The sequence below is a fragment of the Panicum hallii genome, chromosome 8, assembly GCF_002211085.1.
Source record: "Panicum hallii strain FIL2 chromosome 8, PHallii_v3.1, whole genome shotgun sequence".
Lineage (NCBI taxonomy): Eukaryota > Viridiplantae > Streptophyta > Magnoliopsida > Poales > Poaceae > Panicum > Panicum hallii.
This window is the reverse complement of record NC_038049.1, coordinates 28,957,797-28,974,271: the sequence shown is the minus strand read 5'-3', so window position 1 is coordinate 28,974,271 and position 16,475 is coordinate 28,957,797.

Here is a 16,475-nt window from a genome sequence, read left to right as displayed (position 1 = left end):
CAGCACGCAACAAACCAGCACACAACATCACAAACAACAAGCACAAATCATTTTATTACTGCAAGGGGGGTACAACTAGGTCTCGTGCTACGCGGCCAGGGTCTTGTCTAAGGGCACGTCTTAAACTGGGGGGGTGCATCACTAGGACGGCGTCGGTCATTCTACTCGCGGGGCGTGCCTTCTCCCGGGGCGGGAAGGGTGAGAGGTCCTCGCTCGCCGTCCTCTGGGTTCCCATCTGTCAAGGGTTGCGCTGCAGCATTCGCTTCGATGGCGGCAGCGGAACATTCAGGGTTCTCGGGTGGGGCTTGTGTGTTTCCAAAAAGGGGTCCCCATCCTATGATGGGCGTCCCGAGTAAAACATGGTCCTCCCCAATTGCCGGGACTGGTGTCCCACTTCGGGTCCAATCTTGCATGCGCCGGTCTCGGGCTTGCCTGAGGCTTTCTTGGGCGACTGCTTCGCTACTGACCGCAGCTGCGGCTCTTGCCTCGGCGTGGGCGGCTCGGATCTGCTGTAATCTCACTGCGAGCTCCGCTTGCTCAGCTCGATGGGTCTGCTCCCTTAGAAGGTTGGCTTGCTCATCAAAGAGTTGGTCCAGGGCGGCTAGGTAAGTAGCCACTTGGTACAGGGGGCCTTCTTCGTAGCGTCGTCGTTCCAGGTTTCTCATGCGTGCCTCCCAGACTGGGGTTCTGATGGCCGGCGGAAAGAACTTCGCTGGTGTGGGGGCGAGGTGTTCTTCAAAAATCTGGCACAAATAACGGAGTGCTTTTCTGATGGCCAAGGGGTAGGTGTCTTGGTGTCTAAACCCCGTGGTGGTCGCTTGCCAAGGCTGAATGTCGGGGTAGCGGTTGCTCCTGGCGATGACCAGGATCACCCTGCAGCGGAGGGTACCATGGTGCTCGTACTCTCGGCTGTAGTACCTTGGGCGTTCCGTAATGCCAAGGTCTTCCAGGGTGTTGATTAAGAGGCCGGGAAAGCCAGGTGCTGCTTGGCAATCGCCCTGGGTCCATCCTTCCTCAGCCATCTGAAACATGAACAGGGTAAACAATTTTGCACAGGTACAACGAGGGAGTAGATAACATTTATTATTGCAACATGGGGGGGGTACAGTTTCCGGGGCTACGTGGCTTGTTAGGGTAGAGTTCTAGTTCAGAGTGCTAATCCTATCACGGGGATTCCTCCTCGGTCCTGATTGGGCGCTTCTTTATTGGAAGGAACCGATCCATCTCATTTTCGGTCTGAGTACCCTTATCCCAATGGGTTTCCATGGGTTCTTCTTCTTCTTCCTCTATCCATCCACCTATCCCGTTGCGGTTCTCGTATTCTTGCATCTGGGCTTGGAGGGCGGCTAAGGAATACTCGGCGCTTGCGGCTCTTGTCCGTTGTTCCTCCAGCTCCTGGGTTATCTTTTCAATCCCATGGATTAGCTGCTTCAGTTGTGCCGCCTGTTCGCGGTAGAGTGCATCCAAGCCAGTAAGATAGATGGACAGGTGGGAGACCGTATCTTCTAGGTCTTCTTCTTCTCATCCAAGTCCCCTCATCCGGGCAATCCAAGTGCGTCCTCTTCCCTCAGCGGGTGGGAAAAATCCCATAGGAGTCCGCTGAAGGTGGCGCCTGTAGAGCACACGCAGCCGTCGCAGGGCTTTACGGGCGGCCTTTCGATAAGTGTCGGGGAAACGGAAGCCAGCGGTGGAGATGAACCAAGGGTCCACATCAGGGTAGCGGGTGCTTCTCTCCACAAAAACCATCATGTCGCACCGAAGGGTGCCTCCGGCGATGTACTCACGGTAGGCATACTCCGGTGGTTCCATAATCCCGACGCGTTCCAGGCTGAGCAATAGTAACTTGGGAAGGCCGGGCTCTGCGTGACAGATTCCGTTAACCCATCCATTGCCAGCCATCTGGAACAAGGCAAAGACCAGTGGTGAGTGTTTGTGTAGAAAATTTCTAAATCGGGACAAGTTCTAGGGCCTAAAAAGGGGTCTCGCTCCTAGGGTCACGTCCTACGGCCAGTCTTCGGCTCTAATACCACCTGAAGCGTCCCCCCATCAGGGAAGACTTAAAAGTGTTACTTTATCAGTCCCAGGAGGCTGATAACACTTTTATTACATCAGATGGTACATCACCGTACAACTCTTCGCGGTAATGGGCAGTGAAGCGCCACTATCGCGAGGATTACAACTAAAACCCACACTACTACACTAGCTACGAAAAGAGGATCATCAGACTCTTGCGCCATGCAGAATCCAACAGTGGCCTCAACCACAGGCAAGACTGGGTGCAGGACGAAACCCTACTCGTTGTCTTCGGGGACGTAGTCTGGGTCTTTCACTGTAAAAGTAAGAAAGGGGTGAGTACAAACGTACTCAGCAAGTCCAATCACACCCACGGAGGGGTATAACAGAATTTAATGCACAGGATAATCCAAGGGTAGGGTTATGGTTCATTTGCGGAAAACACGGTTGTGTGCAGGGGTTCGTTTTAAAAACATTTCCAAAACAAGTTTTCTAGTTCCAAGGAGCACACGGTGTTGATCCTCACGGATCCAAGTTTTAAACTGCTACCGGACTCCCCGTCCGCCGTAGCACACGGCACAACTGCCGGACACTTTCCAAACAACTTACACCAGTTCAACCATTCCCAGAGAGAAACACTAGTTATGTGACCACACCATAACTTGCCCCGTACCGTGGGCACGGCTATTCGAATAGATTTTCAACTCTGCAGAGGTGTGCAACTTTACCCACAGGTGGGGTACCACAGCACGAACACCTTAGTGCCGGTGCAGATCCCATCGAAGCCCTTACCCACCTTAGCTGGACCTGACTAGCCACCACGGGATCTATCAAGGGGTCATTCGACCTATCACCGAGGTTTAACCGGGACATAAGTCACACAGAGCTTATCCCGTCTCCTTGATCACCCGTTGCTTCCAGCTCTCCTGATGGCTATCAGACTAACTAGTGGGGTTAGGCCAAGCCGTTGCCCATACAACGGTCAAGTGGTTTGCACGACAGGAAGCTAGGTGAGACGACACATCAACTCGGTCCTTAGGGATGACAAGATGGATATCTCCCCTCCACGCTCAACCACACAGGTACGAGCACACCAACGGCAATTCACACAGAAATGCCATCCATCCCGTCTAACTCACTTTTCAAAACCACATTTTATCCCTTCCCACACGCACACACACTTTCTTTGCAAAACCAGGTGGTCAAGGTATGGTTGTCACAACAAGGGTGGCTATCCTACCATGGTTACGGCACGCAAAACCATGCAATTTTATAAAACAGGCCATCGGGTTGTGTTTATAAAAACTAGGACAAAACATGCATCAAAGGGCGGAATTGAACTTGCCATCGTCAAATCCCTGCGGGAGGTCCTGATCGAAGCACTGTCCCTCGGGTTCGGGGTCGCAGAACTGGTCCTCGGTTGCTTGGTCGCAGTCGGGAACTTCTTCGTTCACTTCGTGTCCTACGACGCAATCAAATAAACATACAATCAAGCGAAAGAACTAAAAGCTTTTATCGTTGGGCTTGAATCGGAAATAATTTAGTTACGGAGTTAGGGGTGATATCTTTGGGTGGTTTCTTAATGGCATGGCTAAAACTATACTAGGAAGGGTGTGGTAAAGTTTTGGGTCGATCGGAGGTCGTTTCGCACATAAAATGACGAGGCGAAGGGGGTTCCAGGGATTTAAACGGGGGTCCAGGGGCTTGCTCGTAAACTTTCTAGAAACAGAAGGGCCTATTTGTAAATCTTAGAAACATAAGGGGCACAACAAAAAGTGCGAGGGATCTACTTGAAATTAAACTTATATCATGGGGGGGTCTAGTTTTGGAAATAGCAAAAGGAATAGGTTCTTTTTGCAAAGGGATCAAAGGGTGGAGGGGCCTTTAACTAAATAGAGGGGAAGGGGGGGCCTAAGGGCAAAATTGCCCCCTTTCTTCCTCCCCTCTCCAGCAGGAACAGAGGAGGGGGAGGGGAGCTCGGCGCCGGCTCAATCCGGCGGCCTAGGGCCCGGGCCGGCTCGGGGTTGAGGTGGAAAAGGGGGAGGGAGGCGCGGGGGTCCCATCCCCGTCCTTACCCCGGGCCGAGGTGGAGCGAGGAGGCGAGGCGACGGAGGGCAGCGGGCGACGGCTGTGCGGGGCGCGGCGGCGGCGCTAGGCTCGGGAAGGCGGAGGGCTGGGCGTGCGGTGGTGGTTGTGGTGGTGAAGTGCGGCGCCGGGGGGTATTTATAGAAGGAGTGGGCGGTGAGGTGGAGGGGAACGGGGCGGTGGCGGCCGGCGGGCGGTGCGGGGCGCCATCAATGGCGCTCGGCCGCTTGCGGCCGTCGCGACGCGGCGTGGCGAGGAGGGCGCCGAGCTCCGCACGTGGGGAGGAGCGGCGCGAGGAGAACGGTGAGGGGGAAAGGAAAACGTGTCGGCGCCAAACGCGGCGGCGGCCACGGCCGGTCGGCCACGCGCGTACGTCGCCTGCGCGCTGCGCGAGAAGAACAGCATCGCGCCGGCGCTGATCGCGGAAAGCGGTCGCGCGTAAGCGGTGCGAGATGTGACGGCGGTCAAGTCCGCTGTCGGACAGGAAGGGTTAGGGTTAGGGTTTCGACGACGAATGACTTTTAAACGAAGCACTCTAGCGCGTGATTTAGTCTGGTGACTTTTTTAGGGCGTCACACAAATCGGTGTTCCTAAATGGCGACCTGCAGGAGGAGGTATATGTGGAGTAGACGGCTGGATTTGTCATCGCGGGAAGGAGCACAAGGTGCTCAAGCTGCAGAAAGCATTGTACAGTCTCCACCAGGCTCCACGGGCCTGGAACGAGAAGCTGGACGACATGCTGGTATCACTCGAATTTAGGAGGAGTCCATCAGAGCACGCCATCTATGTCAGGCGGAACGTGGATGCCCAGCTGGTGCTCGGGGTGTACGTTGACGATCTGGTGATCATTGGCACCAGCTGCGACGACATCAAGCTGCTCAAGGAGGAGATGGCGGCTGCATTCAAGATGAGCGATCTCGGTCTGCTTCACTACTACCTCGGCATTGAGGTGAAGCAGAGCGCGAGTAGGATCTCGTTTAGCCAAGGCGCCTATGCTGACAAGCTTGTCGGGGTCCAATCCCAGCCAGGTGCCCATGGAAGCGCGACTAATGCTGAGCAAGCAAAGCACTGAGCCGCTGGTGGACGCCACTATGTACAGGAGCATCATCAGGAGCCTGAGGTATTTGGTTAATACTCATCCGGACCTTGCATTTTCTATTGGATATGTGAGCCGGTTCTTGGAGGAGCCACGGGAGGATCATCTTGCGGCAGTCAAGCGAATCCTTGGCTATGTGGTGGGAACCAGAAATTGGGGGCTGTGGTTTGGAAGGAAGAACGGGAATTAGGCACTGCTGACAGGTTTTAGGGATGCTGATTTTGCCGGTGATGTTGATGCTAGGAAAAGCACTACTGGGGTGATCTTTTTGGCCAGCAGCCCGATCACATGGCAGTCCATGAAGCAGAAGGTGGTGGCTCAATCTAGTTGCAAGGCAAAGTATATAGCAGCTGCAAATGCTGCTTGTCAAGCAATATAGCTAGCTCGAGTTTTGACTGAGATGCAGGGTTCATTGCCGAGCGTGCCAATGCTGAAGGTGGACAACAAATCTGCTATTGCTTTGATCAAGAATCGAGTGCTACACGGTCAAAGCAAGCACATTGAAGTGAAGTATCATCTAGTCCGGGAGTCCGCAGACAATGACCTGATCGACGTGGATTTCATCAGGAGTGAAGAACAATTTGGTGATATTCTGACAAAACCTCTTGGCAGAGTCAAATTTCATGAGCTTCGCACCAAGATCGGTCTGGTCGAGTCGATGTGAATAGCAAGCACAACAAGGCTTAGAAGGAGATTGTTGAGAATAATCCTTGTGTGCTAGATTAGTTTCTTTTTGCTATAGATGGTTAGTGGTTATTTTAGGCATGGTAATGTTGTGATCGTGTGCGTGTCGGCAATGTTTATTCTTTCCTTGTAATTGTCAATTTAAGCAAATCAATAAAGTCAAGAAAAGCTGCCAAGTTGACAGCACAAACAAGATCGTGTCCTCTGTTTTTCACGTGAGTTTGTGTGTTGGCAAAAGGAGCTTGCCGGCGATGTGGTCATCGTCGTTCTTCAGGCGAGTTCCTAACAGTCTCCTTGCTCGTCTAGCCCGAGCCCTCCGCCGCCACGCTCCCTGGCCTCCTCGTCGCTTCCCTCGTCCGAGCCTCCGCCGCCGCACTCGCCGGCCTCCTCGTCTGCTTGCTCGTTGCTGGGCTAGCTTGAGCCTACGCTACCGCGCTCGCTGGCCTCCTCATCGCCGAGCTCGTCCGAGCCTCCGCCGTCGTGCTCACTGGCCTCCTCGTCGCTATGCTCACCGAGCCTCCGCCGCGGTCACTACGGCCTCCTCGTCTCCTTGCTCGTCGCTAGGCTAGCCTGAGCTTTCGCTGCCGCACTCACCGGCCTCCTCATTGCTGTGCTCGCCCGAGCCTCCGCCACGATGCCCTGCCCATCGGGTCCCGGATCTCCGGTGCGGTGGAGGCTAGCTTGAGAGAAGCAGCCACTTGCTGTGATCTGCGGAGCAGAAGCAAAAGCGATGGTGGAGGAATCGGAGCTGAGGCAGCCAAGCAAAAGTGGCGGCAGAGGATAACGAAGCGGAGGCAGCAGCCGAGCATGGAAGAAGATGTTGGCCCAAATGAAAGGTATTGCATTTCTCTCAAAGCCCAAAAGATGGTCTGGGTAGATATATATAGGCAGCCAACCATGGTAGGTGGCTTAGAAGCTAAGCAAAGCATCTAAATAGCATCTAAAGAGCATAAATGGTGATAAGATGCACGTAGGCACGAACCAACCAGGAACAAAGGGCACACAGGCACTACTGACAGATTATTCTAATTTACCATCAAGACTTAATTCTATTAATCTTCCCCTAAGTCCTGAATGGCAAACGAACCATCTCACCTCTGGTTCGAAGTTCTTGGAACTTGAAGCTTCCAAATGACTTCATCAGGAGGCTCCCAAGCCCGGTTCTCCTGCTTCATTGCGACACACCATGCCGCGTGTCCCTCTGCCTCAACGAAGGAGCGGGGCTCGCCATCATCGTATGCGTCGACACGGCCCTTGTCGTTGGAGAGTGGCGTGGCGAACCCCTCACGACGAGCTCCGCTCTGTGGAGTAGTTGCCGAAGTCGGTGGGTAGGCACGCTTGGTGATGAAGAGTTGCCTGCTCCCCTAGCTCCCTCAAAATGGATGTAGTTGACTTTGAAGTCGTTGTACGTTGAGGTTGGACCGCCATCCAACATCTTGCCCCACACCATCTCCTTGGTGCCGCGCTGTGCCACCTTCACGTAGAGGACGTAGAGGCGGTTTGATGTAACTCGCTAAGGTTGAACCCCGATCTTTCGGTGAGAGGGGATGCATAACTTGATTAGTGGATGGAGACGACGTTCACGTCCCGACTACAATCATCCAGGGATGCTGCACCTTAGCAACTGATACACCACCTCCAATGGCTGTCGCGACCTTGTGGAGCGCGACACCAGCCACTAGGGCACTTGTCCTGCAAGCAATCGAAGAATTAGCAAAAATAATAGAACAAGTAACTCAATTGCAAATATGAAGTTAATAACCAATCTGAAAACACAAAGATGAGGTTCTGAGTCGAGTACAACAGATAGTCTAGCCGACACACGCGTCTACAAGGAAATAGCAATGGCTAAACTTTCAACAAAACAAAATCCAATCTGCTTGTGGCGGCTATGGAGGTATATGAGAGGGTAGGGGATGACTAGAACGTGGTGTGGGTCATCCCACAACCCTAGAGTGCGTCCCTATTGGTTCTCACTTGATACACAGCCCATCGAGCCAAAATCAGGTGACACATCACCGTGAACAGAAAAAGGTGTTTGTGGTAAATCAAAGATTGCGGCCAGCTCGAAGCAGATATGGACATGATTTCGGATCCATATCAAAGTAGACTTGATAAGATTTCTATCAAGTACTTGAACGCCCAAGACGGAGTCCGGATGCAGTCGTGGTGGCTGTCAGAAGTTGACGCTTTCATGCAGTCCAAATCCAGCCCTTCCAAAACATGTTTGGTTCAATCTCTTTCTTTCTTTGGGCCAAAGTGTCATGGTGGCCTGGTGAAGGACATTGGGAATACATGGAATTGGTCCCCAATCAACTTCTTTGGTCCTCCATGCCTTCCATATGTGTTTAATACTTATTTTTATCAATGTATGTATTTTAGAAAATGATAATGAACACATAACATGGCGCAGCATCAATTCATTAAATGTATCAAATACAATCATGATAAAGAACGGTTTCACCTTTGAATCAAAAGTTTGTAATATGGTTGTATCCAAGCAGGTGATGTCCTCATCATGGTTGCTCCCCCTGACCACCTTGACCAAGAGGCGCTGTCTTCGACCCCAGATGCAAAGCATCCCGCTATCGATCTCCACGCGGGACCCATTCTCATCCAGCTGCCCGAGGCTGATGATGGAGTTCCTTAGCGAAGGGATGTAGTAGACACCGGTGAGCATTCAATGCTCGTCGGTCTTCATGATGAAGACAACGGATCCGGCACCCTTAATCTCCACGGCGGAGGCGTCCTCGAACTTGATGGAGCCTTTCATGGTGGAGTCCAAATTGGAGAAGTACTCGCGCTGCCCAGTCATAAGGTGGGTGACACCGGTGTCGAGGTACCATCTGTTGATCTTCTCATCACTCGCGCGGCTGGTGTGAGCTCGCGACTCATCGAGGTGGAGAAGAGTCGTCGTGGCTGGTGTCGCGGGAAGTAACTCGATGCTCCCGTGAGCTAGGAACAGAGCCGGTTCCTCCTACTCCTCCTCCTCGGCCTGCTTGACGTGGGCCTGGCCGTGTCTCAGCTAAGGGCACTCCTTGGCCAAGTGGCTAGTCTTGCCACAGTTGAAGCACGTGTCGTCCCGTGCGTCGTCGCGCTTGCCGGTGGCGACGCCTTCGATGCCTCCTCTGGCCTTGGACGACTTGCGCGGCTTGCGCTTGCGGTCGCCTATCGAGGAAGAAGACTCCCCCTTCTTCCTATCCTTCTAGCGGGCGAGCTACCTCTCCTCAGTGAGGTGGAGCTAGCCACCGATGGTGACCTTGCCGCTAGAAAAAGGCTCATCGCGGTCGTTGGCTGTGACAGTTCATATACTTGTAAGTTAGGCACATTATTTGTTAGTGTGAAGTATGTGCTTGTTAATGCAAAGCTTGTGTATGTTTATGTGAAGCTTTTGAAAATTTAAAGTGCAAGTAAAAAGGGGTATTTTTGTAATTACAGAAAAAACTTAGGGTTGTTTTTGCAAAATGTATTTGGATAAGGGGTAACTTCAAAATAAGTGAAGGGTGGTTTTGCAAACATGTTTTTCTTACTTTAATCCCTGTAAAAAATATATATATTTATCCAAAAGTTGCATTAGGAATGCATGTGTTGAATTGTATAAAATTTTGGGTAAAGTTGTGAAAATAAGGGTATTTATGTAATTTTACAAAAGTACAAGTCCTTTTATGTAAATAGTTGAATTACAAAAGTAACTCTCAAAGTTACTCAGGACTAAAGTGTAAAAGGTGCAAGTCATCATGACATGTCTATCCAATCATTATGACGTGTCTATCCCGTCATCATGACGTGTCATAAATGCTTGCATTTAGATCCTAAATATTATGAAGTTACACTCCTTAGGACAAAAGTAATTGAAATCCAACCTTTGTCAAAATTTAATGTGTAAAGATATAAGTCTTAAGTTTTTGAACTTGATCCCTAAAGCAATGTTGTAGAGTTTGAAAAACTCTCCAACTTTCGTTTTGGGCATTTCTTCATTAGGGTTTTAAATTAATGAGAAATTATACTTTATAGAAAGGTCCCCGCAGTTTTCTAGAATTACGCACAAGTCCTTGGGAAGTCTCTTTTCTCTTTCTCCTCTGTTCCTCTTCTCCCTGGCGCCCCTTCTTTTTCTTTCCCCACCGGCGGCAGCTCCATCCAAGCGCTTCTTTTCTTCCTCTCTCCCTCTGCTCGGCACCAGGAGCAGGCGTGAGCTCGCGCAGGCGCTGGCGGCGGCTGCGGCGCGAGCAAGCAGCGCAGGCGAGCGGCGCAGCTGGCGGCAGCGGATCCAGGCGGCGCGCGGCGTGGGTGGCTCGTGGCGCAGGCGTGCAAGCCCAGGAGCGCGCGGCTCGGCCGGCGCAGGCGCGCGGCGCGGGGGCTGCGGCTCGCGCTGGAGCGGGCGGCCCCGAGCGGCTGGTGCAGGTGCGGCGCAGCGCTGGGCGCTGGAGCAGGCACGCGTGCCCGAGCGAGTGGCTGGCGGTGGCGCACGTCAGGACCAGCACCCGTGTCGCGCGAGGCAAGGGCCGACGGCGCCCGGCGACGCCCGCAGTGACGCGCGAAACAAGTCAAGGCGACGCCCGCAGTGGCACTGGCGGCTGCTGTCCAAAGACGGGAACCCGATCTTCAGGCCGGCGCCGACGTGGGCGGGCACGGGAAGGGGCAGCCGCCAGTCAGGGGCGCCGCCAGAAATGGAGCACGCACGACGAAGGCCGACGGATTGGAAGGGAGGAGGCAAGCGGCGCACGCGAGATGCAGAGGACGGGCGGTGGCCGGGAAGGGAGGACGCGAGCTCGCTCGCTCGTGAGATGCACGAGGGGTGGCGAGCCGGAAGGAGAAGCGGCGAAGTGAAGGCGGCGACCGGATGCGACGAGCTCGAAGGAGCCACGGTGCAGCCAGGCACGACGAGCTCCCTTCGTCCATGCGGAGATCGGGGCAGGAGCAACGCGGCGCGGGTTCGACGCGCAGCGCATGACCGGCGGCGGTGGTAAACCGGTCCTGATGGCGTCACAGTAGATGGAGAGGGAGGCGGAGTTACAGGATCCGGAGGTCCGAGCGGAATTGAACCGGCACGTTCGCGAGTGTGAGCGGAAGAGTTTTGCCAGTGGCCGGCTCGACTCGATTCCGTAGGCGAGTGCGCGTGCAAGGCAACAGGACACGCGCGAGCAGGTTAACAGCCAGTGATGTGAGAGCAGAACGGGAACAGCGCGCAGGAGATGCGACCGGGCGCGGCGATTCTACAGGAGGCTACGCGGGTGTGTCGGCCATGTTTCAGCAGCACACGTGCGTGAGCAGTGGAGGCTTAGCCCGTGAGCAGGAAAACCCTGAGGTTCGCGGAGGAGTTGGCATAGCGAACCAATCCGGCTCCATCATCTTGTCCCATGGTCCACGACGTCCAGCAGCTCCTATTCCTCGCCGATCGTCCGAGCAAGACCACAACACCTCGAGAAAGCTCGTTAACCCTCTTATCGAGCTTCTTCGATCCCTGTATGCCGGAACATCATCGCCGTGGCAAAGCCGACTATCGTCGCCACGGATCACCATGAGAAATACCTCTCCGGTTATCCTCCACCCACTACAAATCCCTTGGCAAGCTTCTTCGTCATCCACGGAACCTTGCCACTATCTAGTACTTCTCACCGCCGATCCTTTTCACCGCGGGAATTCACTTTCCGCCTATTCTTCTCCACAACCAAAGCTACCCCAAGGTTTGCCCTGATCCACTGAATCTTCCTAATGCCGGTGACCCCTTTTGCCGGAACATCGTCGTTATCTTTCTATTCTCTGTTTTCCCTGACCAGGGACTTAATTGCTTTGATTTAGAAAGTTCTAGGGTGTTCTCTGTAAATTTTTCAGAGCCTTCTTTATTTTCAAATCAGTGAAATTTTACATTACATAGAATTTCGTAGGAAATTCATAAAAATACAAAACCAGTTTTGTTTGAATCCTTAGGTTAAAATCTACAAGTTTTATGCTGTGATCTTGAGTTGAAAGTCTTTGATTTGTGGTCTAGGTGAAATGCTAGGAAATGAATGCTTTGTTTGTACCTTATGTGATATGCATGTGTTGTAGCTGAAAGGTAAATCATAGGATGTACGTCTCAAGTGAAGATGTGTGATATCTAGTTAATCTTTTCACACGAGTGCTCACATCCCTGCCATCAAGACTTTGTCCTTGTCTTGATTGCAGTCTCCTTAAGGTCCTTTTCATATAAGGATCCTTATTAGTCTGTGTGTATCTGCTGCTTAGCTAATACATCTTTGCAGCTATGCTTCAGCGTCGACTATCAGCTCAGCCGCTAAGCATCCGTTTCCTTTGAGTCTATGATGTTTCTATGTAACAGCTGTCAGCCGATACAATTCTTTTGATATGCTTCTACCATCGGCTGGTTAGCTGATGCGGTTGTTATCTTTCTAATATCGGCTACTGCCGATACAATTCTTTTGTTCTGTCCTACATTGGCTACACATAGTTGATGTATCAAAAGTGTGCACACAATCTTAAGATTCTTGCTATCGGCTGATCCAAGCCGATTTTAGTTGTTTTCCATATCGGTCAAATATGACCGATCAATCCTTAGTTTTCCCATCCTTATCCACATACTTCTATCAGCCGATTTATCAGCTAGGAAATCGGCTATATACCTATCACTCACATATCCTCAACCACACTCCAATCAGCGGCACATCTGTAGAACCTATCCTCATCGGCACAAACCCATCAGCCACATTCTCTTCAGTCTAAATCCACACTTGTGGTCTCACCAGCCTAGTCCGATATTAGTGTTCTGTTACACCTAGTTCTTGTAACAGGTCTGACTTAGATAACCCCATCGGCTGTACGTCACTCAATTGTTGTACTGACGTAATCAAGTCGATACAGCCACACCTAGATACCTAGGATAACACTTAAGCACATCTCAGTTAAGACACAGCTGCTTAAGGAATCACCCCTCTGCTAAAGTAATCGATGCTTTCATCGATCAATTAGGAACCCGATGCACCTATCAATCGGCTACACAAGCTAAAGTACACAACCCTAGATCAGCAAGGTAGCACCGTAGACACGCCTCTGTTAGGCACGACCTAAGCACATCAATCGGCTAAACCTGATGCACCCTCGTCGAATAAGGCAAGCCGATACACCAACCAATTAGATAGACCAAAAACATGCTGATAATCCAATCGGCAAGATCCTTCCTTTTCTATACTTAAAGTATTGTACCTTCAACGTTCCTCTCCATATCAACCGATTTGACCTCAGATGAACCCAAGTTGGCTAATCTTTTCTACTTATATATAGAGACCGTTCCTGCCGATTTCTCTTCCAAACAGAAATCAACAGATTTCCTAAAACTGTATAGAGAGCTTCTTTCTTTACCAATTCTATCGACTAAACCCCGGTTGTTTCCAATCGACTCTGCTGTAGTCTTCAACAAATAGCCAATATTAATCAGTTGTCCAACTAAAGCTCCACTCAAGTTAGTTTCTGATCTTTTTGATTGTTATGTGAGTAGTATGTTAAATGAGCGTTAGATTGCAACTTTATTGTAAAGTAAGATAGTTTCATATGCACACTTTGAATGTGATATTGTATTGCATGTAGATACGACTACTTCTGCAGACGGTACCTACGAGATCTCCCAGAAGTCTGCAAAGGATATTCCTGAAGACCAAGTGAACGTCACCAAGGGATTATCTAAAGCCCCGAACCAAAGTTAGGAAGATAACAATACTAACATCCCTGACTTCAGCCCCACCAGTAAAGGCAATCCCCGGACATATCCCACTACTTTATTTACACTGCAATCTATGTCTATCTGTCTATACTTATGCATTAAGTCCAGGAATTGTAATGAAACCCTAGATGCATGGATACTAGGAATCCAGTGTATTGTACCCGAGTCCTTATCGGATAGATGCTCCGCTAATAGGACCGGTAGAAGTCGAGTGATTTCCTGTCACTCGCGCGATATAGGAGTTGAATGTTTACTATCTTGCAATCACTATAAGGATCATGGACGGGGTCATGTGCAGTAACATGACCTGAAAGTTTACCCCGTCTGTGTTGATAAAAGTTGATAAGGTCGCAGTGTGTGGTAGTGGTGGCTAAGCGTTTGAAAGTACTAGCCACATGCCGCGAAATATGGTAAGCGGTAAGCCTAGTACCTGAATGGCCCGGCAAATGGACATGTCTCCACCACTCGATCTTTATTTTATGTTCACACGCACTGACGTGTGGGAGTACATTCTGCAAGGCAGACAGGAATACGGGTTTTGTAGTCGCGCTACAGACGTATGTCCTGCACAATTGGTGTGCGTACGGTCCTGCAGTCGCTTGTGATGGCCCTGATCCATAACCCGGAATATAAGGGAAACGGTTGCTTCGGAACGATCTTTGGATCTTCCAAGCGTGTGTGTTAGGTTTACCTTGCAAGGTTGAATTCGATTTAGAATCATCCGCCTCTCACGAGGATTGAGACTGCTTATCCCTTTTACCACATAGAGTAACAAGAGCAATCTTAAGATGAGTAATACTGAGGTATGCTGTGAAATGGCTCTACCTTGCTTGAGTAGTTATAGGTGCTTACCTAGAATGGATAATCAATTAGAACCTGAAAGCTAAAACTTAAAATTAAGAATCTACTCTTTGTTGCTTTTCAGCTGAAAATAAACCCAGAGCCTTTATAATGCCTTCATGAATCTAGTTATGGGCTAAAGTATACCCAATCCCGGGTAAGCCTTGCTGAGTATTAGTATACTCAACCTTACTAGTTATATGTTTTCAGGTAATGTCTTTGAAGACCCTACTCTTCCCTATTTCGGCCCTGTGCTCTTCCAGATGATTGGTCCGTGGAATGGGATCCGTCCCCGGCCAACACTGATGATATCAAGTGAAGTCGTGCCCGGGCTTAGCATGACATCCATCTTGACGACGCGTGGTAAATCGTCGCGTTTGTTTTCCGCTGCCAAAAACCATAACTTTAACAGTTTGTAATGTTTTCTCTAAACTTGAAACTTCGTACTACTGTTGAAAACTCTTGTAACGTAATTCTCTGTGATGTAAAATATGATGGTGACTGTATCTCTGGACTCACCTTCATGTGAGGTAACCTTATTGATCCTGTATTCGGTGGTTTATCGGGACGTTACCCGACAGGCCAAGGGATTATACCGTTTGAAGCACGTTGGAGCCCTCACGAATGGACTCACGTACTTACTTGAGCCGGTATAATTCAGGTTGATACTGCCACATTGGCCGCCTTGACCCACCCCGTCACCTCCTCGATCGACAACGCTGCAACGTCGAGCAGCGTCTTGATGGAGATGGCCAGCTGTGAGTACTTCTTAGGGACGACGCGCAGTAGCTTCTCAACGGTTTTCTCCTTGTTCATGCCGTCGTCGCCGTACCTTGCCAGCTACGTCATCAGGCTTGAGAGACAAAGGGCGAAGTCGTCGATGTCCTTGCCCGGCTTGAAAGCCAGATGGTCGAAGCTTCTGCAGCGTGGACTTGCAAGCATAGTCGCTGCTGATGCGAGCCGCCGCAATGGCATCCTAGGCATTGGCATTCCTCTTCCCTGAGATATTGGTCGCCATCTCCATCAGGACCACGGCGAGCAGCGCCTCGAGCAATCGTTGGTCCTCAGGACGGTCGACATCGCCGTACTACACCGCGTCCCACATCTGTCGCACCTGCAGCTTCACCTTCATGACCGAAGACCACTCCGTGTAGTTGGTCTTCGGTAGCATCGGGCACTGCATGGTGCCGACGATCGTCTGGACGACGGTAGAGCCGCGCCGGCCACGACGCCGCTCCAGGGAAGAAGAGTCGTGGCGGACCCTCGAAGCGTCTCGCGTCCTCCTGCTCCACAGATCAGAGTCCGAGTCGGGATTGGAGTCGAGATCGGAGTTGAGGACGCAGGTTGGAGTAGCCGGTCTCCTGTTCCGGGGACGGTCGCCATTCAGGGGCTGCCCTACCGCTCGTGCCGGCTCCACGTCCGGATCGGCCTCCAACGCGCGGAGTGCTGCCACAGTGTCGGCCACCTGGCGCCGCGCCTCGGTGACGCGCGCCTCCACCGTCTCAGGCGCGCCTCCACGCTGCTGGGGTGGCCGCTGCCCGCTCCTCCGCCACTTCCTCCTCATCTAAAGACAAGCATGAATGGTGATAGGTGCACGTAGGCAAGAACCACCCAGCGACAAAGTGCACACAGACACTACTAACAGATTATTCTAATTTACCATCAGGACTTAATTCTATCAAAAGAGTCGTACGTGATTTCTTTTATTTTGTTTTACGTGGGACCCACATTGCTTTTTGTGGAGGAGTCGATTCTATCTTTTTGCGTACCTAGCGCTCTCTCTCCTCCAAGATTCAAATCACTACTGCCGATGCCCTGAGCTTCCCTTCGACTCGCTGCTTTACCTATGCACATATATACGAGGTCTAGCGACTGAAGTAGAACGACAGAATACTCAAACTCATCCCTTAACTTTGCTCCAAGGTTCAAGTTAATCCTTAAAGTATCAAAAGGTCACCCAGGTCCTTTAAGGTTCTTTTCTTAGTCAAAATAAGCCCTAGACTTATATGGCAAGCCGCATGTTCATGCCACGTCAACCCTGGT